Consider the following 8,788-nt stretch of genomic DNA (forward strand, 5'->3'; position numbering starts at 1 on the left):
CAGAATACTGAAATTGGGTGGGTTAAAAACATCCTGCTACATTCATTCAACAGAATACCACTCAGCAATAAAGAGGAGTGCACAAGGATATAAGCAATAGCATGGAAGGATCCCAAAATATTCAGCAAATGAAAGAAGTTCCCCACAACCAAGTAAAAGATGTACATGAAATTATAGAACACATGAAATGAACACATTGGAATAATTAGAATACTAATTGCTTCGGGGAGAAGAGGTAAGAACTAAAGGTGAATGGGCATGGGTGGTAGTGTGTACATCTCTCTGGAGGTTGAGTTAATCAAGCATATACACTTGTCAAAACACAGTGAATGTACAGGAAGATCATCAGTTTTATTGAACATAAATTGAATATATATAGAGAAAACTTCCAAATACATTTTGAACCCTTATTAAAATAATATCATTCTAAGTACTTGAAGGGGAGCACAGAATGTCAATAATTACTTTGAAATGCATCAGAAATAAGATGGGTTGGTGAATGGATAGTGATAGGTACATAGATACGCAATAAGCCAATATAGTAAAATACGTATTCACAGTATGAAAAAGTAAAGTCATATTAATATTTCAAAAAGAAGCACAGACCAGTGGTGCACATCTTTGATCCTAGTTACTCAGGAGGATGAGGCAGGAGGATCACAAGTTCCCTGCCAGCCTGGGCAACTCAGGGAGACCCTGTCTCAAAAATAAATTTTTTCAAAGGATTTATTTGATCATTCAGCAATTCACGAATTTGTCAGAACCAGACTGCAATTTAATACACTCCTGAGAGGGGTGAAAAAGGAAACTTTGATGTTTGTGGAAACAAGATAAAGGAAACTGATAAGATTGGTTAGAGTAGAAAGTCCCTAGTTAGAAGTTAGCTGATGGTTTCTAATTGGTAAATTTTGTAGTTTGCTTTTGCTGTTTATGTTGAGCTTGTCGGCATAATGGTGTTGGTGTTTCTCTCTCTGTCTGTGTCTCCCTCTCTCTCTCTGTCTCTCTCTGTATATGTATATATACACTCACATACATTTACATGTATATCCATATATGTGATATAGATATGATATGTTCCCCAAAGCTTATGAGTGAGACAATGCAAGAAAGTTTAGAGGTGAAATGATCAGGTTATGAAAGCCTTAACATAATCAGTGCATTAACCCACTTGAATGGATTAACTGGGTGGTAGCTGTAGGCAGGTCAGGAGTGACTGGAGGAAGTAGGTCACTCTGGGCATGGCTTTGGTTTATCATGTGTCTCTGGTGAGCAGAGCTTTCTCTGCTGCCTCTTGCCATGACCTAAGTTCCTTTCTTCCACTATGTCCTTCCACCATGATATTCTGCCTTCCCTCAGGCCCAGAGCTGGGGAGTCACCATCTGTGAACAGAGACTTCTAAAACCATGAGCCCCGAATACACGTTTCCTCCTCTATGTTGTTCTTATTCAGTCTTTTGGCTAGAGTCATAAAAAAATCTGATTAAATAATAGAAATCTATTAAATAATAGAATGAAGGTGACGGGTTTCAGTGTTCTTTGTAAAGTTCCAGTAACTCTGTTATATGTTAGAATTTTTTATAATAAAATGTTCAGAAATTCACAGTTTTTTTTTCTCTTTTTCCTTTTCTTTTTTTGTCTGCTTATTTAATTTTTCCTGATGTTTAGTGAATATTTATGATAAATAATGTAGGCTCTCTGAGCTCAGGAAATTTTTTTTATCATCAGTATTTCAATTCCTATTAACATCCATGTGCTTTGGTCATATTTTATCTGTGGATTGCCTCTTGATGGCTGGTCTCTTACGTATTCAGCCTTCTCGGTCATGATTTTCAAGCTCCTAACCATTTTCCTTTAGCCAACTATGTTTCACCAAAATCATTTATTGTTTGTCTTATGAGTCCTTATCCTTGTTTCCAATGCCAATGCCAATGGTGCAATTTGGTTTTTAATTCCAAGCTCTTTTGCTTATTTAGCTTTCTTTTCAACCCACACACCTTTCTGTTAAATGGAGTATTTTGAGATATTTTGTTTTTCATGCAATTTTTAAAATTTAAATTTACATTTTCTTATCCTTTCCTGAGAACACAGGGTAAAGTTTGTTTCCTGTATTTTTTTTTAAATTTATACATAAAGTTATATTTTCCCCACATTATGAGTATAGGAACACTTTCTTTTCATCATTCAATTTTGTGAATCAAAGATTTTTACCACTCACAGTCCATATGTGAAAGCTCTAGCCCTCGAGGAAATGGCATTTAACAGTAGCAATTTGGGGAGATAATTAAGTTTAGACTGGACTCTCAGGTGGAACTTTCATGTGAGGTTGGTGTCCCTACAAGATGAAAGAAAAGAATTTCTAGAGAGATTCTCTGCATGCACACACTCAGGAAAGACCACGTCCTAAGAAGACAGCCAGCCATCTGGAAGCTGGGAAAAGGACCCTCAGCAGCCACCAAATCTGTTCACACTCTGATATTGGACTTTTTGGGTCCAGAACTGTGAGAAATAAATCTGCTGCTTAAGACACCCCGTTTATGACATTACAGAAGCCCAACTGGATGATGGCATTCAGTATGTATTTTAAGACTGCTGTTGGAAATTTTCAAGGGATTTGCACAAATTATTTGGGGTAAAATTGGGAGTTCATAACCCACTTTAATCTAATGTATGAAATATGATATGTCAAGAGCTCTGTAATGTTGTGAACAACCAATAAAAAAAATAAAAAATTTAAAAAAAAAAGTTATAGCTAGAACCAGTGCGTGGTGATGACCAGTATGTGCCAAAGCCAGGAAGCCCAGCTGACCTCATTGCCTGTAAACCAGTCTCCTCTCTGACTCTGACAGTCTCCAGGATCAGCTCTTGCTCCTACAGTATCTCCTTTTCAAAACAGCTGCTGTCCCAGCCAGGGGACTTCTCGGGGAAACCCCAGGGGCCCCTCAGAACCTGGCCTATCCGAATTTTTAGCAATATTCCCCCAACACTCAGGCATCCCTTAGAACATTCAAAGTTCCTGTTTCTTGAGAGCAGAAGGCAGGGTTCATGCAGCTATTGTCAACTTTGGGTTCTTAACAAAGAAGCCTAACTTCTCTGCTAGCTAGAGCCTGAGAATGCATGGGGAATGAGGGGTCAAAGGGTGTAGTGTGGGATATAAAGTGGCACTGATTGCCTCAGAGAGCATGGTAGGGGGGACAAAGAAACGTAAAAAAATGGAAGTGGAGGAGGTTAAATTAAGCATGACTCCCCTCCCTGCATCCTCCTCCATAACCCTATATGTTAAAAGAATTTGAATTCGTATGTTTCATACCTAGCTTCTTTTTATGCATCATTCTATACAACAGGATTGATAACTTCCGAAAAATTGAAATAAAAATAAGAGTGGCAGAGCTGAGAGTACTTGAGAAGCTAATGATTATTATTCTTGATGAGAAAATAATTGAGTAGTTCACACAAAATAATGAAGAAACGAATACATTTTAATTAATCTGAATGCAAAGTGTACTTGAATGTCAATCCTATGATGAAGTTATAAAGGATAAATTAAATACTTTTACAAAATTTCACATAGAAATATTCTCCCAGAGGTAGACATGTGAAAACATCCCACAAGACAGTGGACTGAGATTTACCGGTGCCGTCACTGCAGGGACCTCGTGGACTAGAGGCGCCAGGCAGGAAGGCCAGGCCTGCAGGATTCTCCTATGTCAGACGGAACCTCCATGGTAGACTCTGCTCTGTGCCACTCAATGCCTACACCTGATATTGTTCTCACATCCGCTCTTAGAAAGGAGCATTTGTCTAAAATGATTTCCAAGATATTCAGTTATCCATGATATCCGGGGCTTTTCTCTAAAAACATTGGTCAAGAGATTGGAGGTGTCTATGACAAAGAAGATGGCTGGATAACTCTGGTGTCAACAGCAGCTACAGACATGGAGGATAAAGTCATCTTCAGAATTATTATTCAAGGGGAAGAATTTCCCACTTACTCTCTCACCTCTCTAGGCACCAGTGTGTCTGAATTTCCACCACCAAAGTACCCCCCATTCACATTGGTCTTGTTGAAAGCAGTTACAACTTAAGGAACCAAACACTTCCTTTGCCCCTGGCACCTCCAGTGATTTATTGATCACACACAGGCTGAAGACAGGGCCAATGTGAAAAGATGGGATCTTTGCAGGGTGAATGCGGACAACAAAGACAAAGAAGGAGAAATGAAGTTTTCGGGGGGAAAAAATGTGGTAATGGTGACAGCCCAGTAATTGCAGATGTGACAAGCAGCATGGGATAGTGGGGCAGACTAGACAGAAGACAAAGCAGCTGAGTTCTGGCCTGGCTTGCCTCACCAACCAAGGGAGCACATGGAACAAGGTCACCTTCCTCTCTGCATCTGCTTTTCCATACACGAAACCAGGCTAATAATAACCCTGCCCATCTCAGAAGACACTGCTTTAGCAACACCAAATGTAACATTTTATGAGGACAAAAATAGCTCTGATGAAGGCCCAGTTTTCATTCCACTGAGATCCTTCCAGTACAAAAATAGACATGAGAAAACAGAATATACACCATCAACTTTTGAAGTAGTTTTAATCAATAAGAACATATTGACCAGCCACTGTGCCCCCTCCTGGTATGATGTGGAAATTAGAAGTGGAAGATACAATTCCTGCCCAAGAAAAAGCACTCAGCTCTTTATTATGTCTGCAGCGAACAGTTTTCAGGGACTCACTCATGGCAGAAACTCTGCTAAATAATTTTTATCTCCCACAATCCTTACAACTGCCTATGAAATTGATAGGATCTCCAAACACAGCAAGTTGTAGAAAGAAATTCTATTAGTGGCTCCCAAATCTTGATGTGGATAAAAATCACTTGGAAAGCCTGTTATAAAAGTTCATGAGAGGCACTCCCAAGGACTCAGATTCAGCACGTCTTCAGTACAGCTTGGGAATTTGCATTTTTTAGCAAACTCTCCAAGTAATCTGAAGGAGGTAAGATATAGACCATTTATGATCACTCTCTTCCATATATTATTAACTCTGAGCTGTCAGGGGTTTTGCAGATCATGGAAACCCGTATCTTCCAAATATATCTGATTGCACATGAAACACTTGTTTAAAATATATGGTCCTAGACTTATCCCTCAGCTATTTCAACTCAATAATCTGATATCAAGTTCAAGAATATGTATATATGATTGTCCAAATGATTCATATAGTTGGACACATTTGTAGTGTAAGTGAATTGTCTGGTAACATTTTATTAAAAGGAGAACTAAAACCCAGATTCCCAGGTGTCAAAGGCAGACTTCTTTCAGTCCATTACTTCCTTAAAAAAGATATTTGCCTGTCCTATGTTCCCCTGATTCAGAAAAGGAGGGAGGGGTTTTGAGTTCTCTTCCTTTTCTCAGCTACTGCAGGTGTCCTGGGCTCTTTCTCCAAGACATGATCAGGGCACCCTGTCTAGGGCTCGTCACAAAACCCTTCTAGCATGGAAATTGTAGAACAGAATGGCTTCCTGTCCAGTCTGATGAGGGGTAAAAACAAATGCGTCACACTCACCAAAGCTGCACGGCCAGCTGCAGGAAGCACACACCACTCCAAGGTGAACTGGCCAGCAGTTTCCGGCTCGGGGAGAAAGGCTCACTTGTTTCCCATTACAGCTCACCTGGGCTGTGTGCACTGGCTCCCAGCAGCATCCAACTAGCTGGGCAGGGCTGATGGATTTATGACACACTGCCTTGATGACATATTTAGCAGGCCTTGCTTGCAGGAGTCCAAGACAGGAGGCCAGGAGCTAGAAAAGGAGAGGCCTGCTGCAGACTGAGCCCACTGGGAAAACCGCAGGTGGAAGGCAGTAGAGGAGAGAAGTCTCCTCATGGAAATGTGTGTTTGGGCAGTAGCACTTGTCACTGGTGGAGGTTTTAGAGACTGGAAAGTGTTCTGCTGGATGCCAGGGGCAGGGGTCTGCTCTCCGACCCTGGTACTGCCTGCCCAGATAGTCACAGGAAGCCACTTGACCCTGAGCCCCAGTTTCCACATTGGAAGAGATAAAATTAAATCCTTCCAGTTTTCAGGGTTGCTGGGATAGGAAAACCCAAGAAAACGTGAGGACATGCACGTTGTCACTTGTTACAGCACTGGAAACAGTCCTGTATATCTTACAAGTTAGAACTGTTTTTTCTAGAAAAAAAAAATTCTTACTTTTGTTTCACAGGGATTCCATAGTCCTGACTAGGCAAAGGATTGTGCTTGAGTGATTGATTTCTATTTTTGTCCTATAGAAGGACAAGGAAAAAGGGAAATATGAATTATTATGCAAATCTTGCACCGAGGGAAGTTTTCATAATTTTTCTCATTTATTGCTCATGAAACTCTTGTAAGTTAGAAATTATTTTCTCTATTCTGTAAAGGAGGAAACTGAGACTCAGGGAAATGATGTGCCAAACAAAAAAAGAAAGAAAAAGAAAGAAAAAGAAAAACAGCTCATTAGAACCAGAGCCAGCATTTAAGCTGTGCATGGAACAGAGTAGACATTCAACAATTTTCTTTTTTAATTATAGAGGTAATGAATGTCCCCAAACCCAGGATTCTTTTGTCCTAATAAGACACACATTCACACAATGGCCTTTCTCCATCCAGGTGTCTCATCATGTTCATCATTCAACGTGGTCTTCTTTCACCACTGCTAGGTGCTCCTCTGTCTGGAAGTATGGAGGTAAATCAGACATAATGTCTCTCTCTGATAGCTTGATAGTGCACAGGAGAGAGTGGGCTTGTATAGAAATCTGTAAACACAAACTTGAGTGTGCTAATCACATGGAAATTTCCAGAAGGATGATAGAGAGCAAATTATACATTCTAGCAGTCTGAAGAGGTGTTTCGGGCTTGACAACACAGAGATAGGAGGACAATGGAGGTTACAGGACAATCTGGACAAGGACAGTAGGGCAGAATTTAGCACAAGCTCAGGGAATGTCCCAGTTCAAAAGGAAAGCCATGAGGAATTTGGTGAGCTAAATAGATGAGCCCTGTAGTTGCTGCATTGATTCACCCAGTAATCACAGCTTCTCTCCTAAAAGGCTCTGTCTAGGAGAGGCCCTCGGGATACCGGGATACCAGTTGCAAGTCTTCTGTTGCTGAGTGTCAGGGGAAGGCAAAATGAGTCCACAAAGCTTTGTTCTTGAAGAGCGTTTGAGACAGCCAACATGTTACTCTGTGACCTGGGAACATTACAGTTTCCTCTCTTAGCTGAGTTTGTAGGAAGTCTATGTGGCATTCCAACCTGGTAGCAGTCAGCCTTAGCAGATCCATTTAGAAAGTTCCAATAGAAAGATAAAAAGATGACAGTTGAGTATGCAGTTATAGCTTTTATTTGGCCTATCACCCTCATTTAATTACAGGGGTGCTTAGGGAAGATGAGAAAGCAATCATGGCAGCAATACCCATGGAGAAGCTAAAGTAAAAATTCACCTGTAGAAAAACATTCATTTCCTGCCTCAGGTTGGTGCAAACATGGATGTCAAGACTACCACATTACAAATGAAGGTGATTAACATAATGCCGCCTATTGAATTAATTCCTTCTGTGAACTGAAGGTAAAAATGTTTTCCGGTCCCATTAATCCACTCTAATAGATGCAGATTTGCCAATAGAGGTTATTTTCTTGTCTATTAGGATGCATTTATTAGGTGAAATCTCTTTATCCATAGATGCTTAAATAGCAAAATACTTAATTTCCATCTTTATAAATATGGACCTTCCATTTACAGAAACTGAAGGAGAAAAGGATTATTTTGTTTGTTTCTTTTCAGGTAATTTGTGATCACATTAGGATGTTGCATTCCTCTAAGATACTTGATACCAAAAAATATCATTTCTTTAATTTGCCCTCATGGGTCTAAGAAAATGGACAAAATCTTAGTTTGCTTTTAAAAATGTAAACTATTACTGATATTCTGGAAAGCAATCTTTCAACACACATAAAAAGTATAATATTTTTGATTCAGAAATTTAATCTGTGGGATGTATCTTAAGGAAATTAAATTATCCTATTTATAGAATTCTCCATGAGCATATCCAGGACCATGTTGTTAATAATGATGAAAATAATTTTTTAAAAATGAGATATTCATGATGAAGAGGTGATTGAAGACACCCTTTAATGGAATAGCATGCAGTTATTTTAAAATATTTTTTGATTTATTGGTTCTGTTTGGTTATACTTGACAACAGTATCCATTCTGATATACAAGCATGGAATATATCAAATATTATTCTAGTTAGAGTTCCACTCACAGCTCCCTGTACCTTCCCACTGAGAAGAGAAGCTGAGAAATGGGCAGTTAGGCACAAACAATGAGACAATTTTTAATTATTAAAAAATAAAGGTATGTAATAAACATGGATATACTTATGGTACAGCAATAACATGAAATATCTAATGCTCATTGAACACTAATAATTAGTTAAATGTCTATTACATGCAATTTTGAATCCTGGAAGGACTCCACTGAGCTAAATATAATTATTATTAGCCCTAAATATCAAAGCCTTTAGGGTTTGCCTTATCTATCTGTTGTCAGGTAGATAATTTGTTTTGAAATTAAATTCAATGTCATACTGGGTTTCCAAGACCCTCTTACGTAATTGATTTAATAGACTCACAGAACTCAGAAAAGGCATTATAGTTGCAGCTTATTACATCAAGAAGAGGGAGATTCAGATCAGCAGTAGCAGTAGAGTGGAGTCCAGGAGAGCCCAGGCACAGTCTTCCATTTGTCCTCT

This window comes from Ictidomys tridecemlineatus, chromosome 9 (assembly GCF_052094955.1).
Source record: "Ictidomys tridecemlineatus isolate mIctTri1 chromosome 9, mIctTri1.hap1, whole genome shotgun sequence".
In the NCBI taxonomy this organism is placed as follows: domain Eukaryota; kingdom Metazoa; phylum Chordata; class Mammalia; order Rodentia; family Sciuridae; genus Ictidomys; species Ictidomys tridecemlineatus.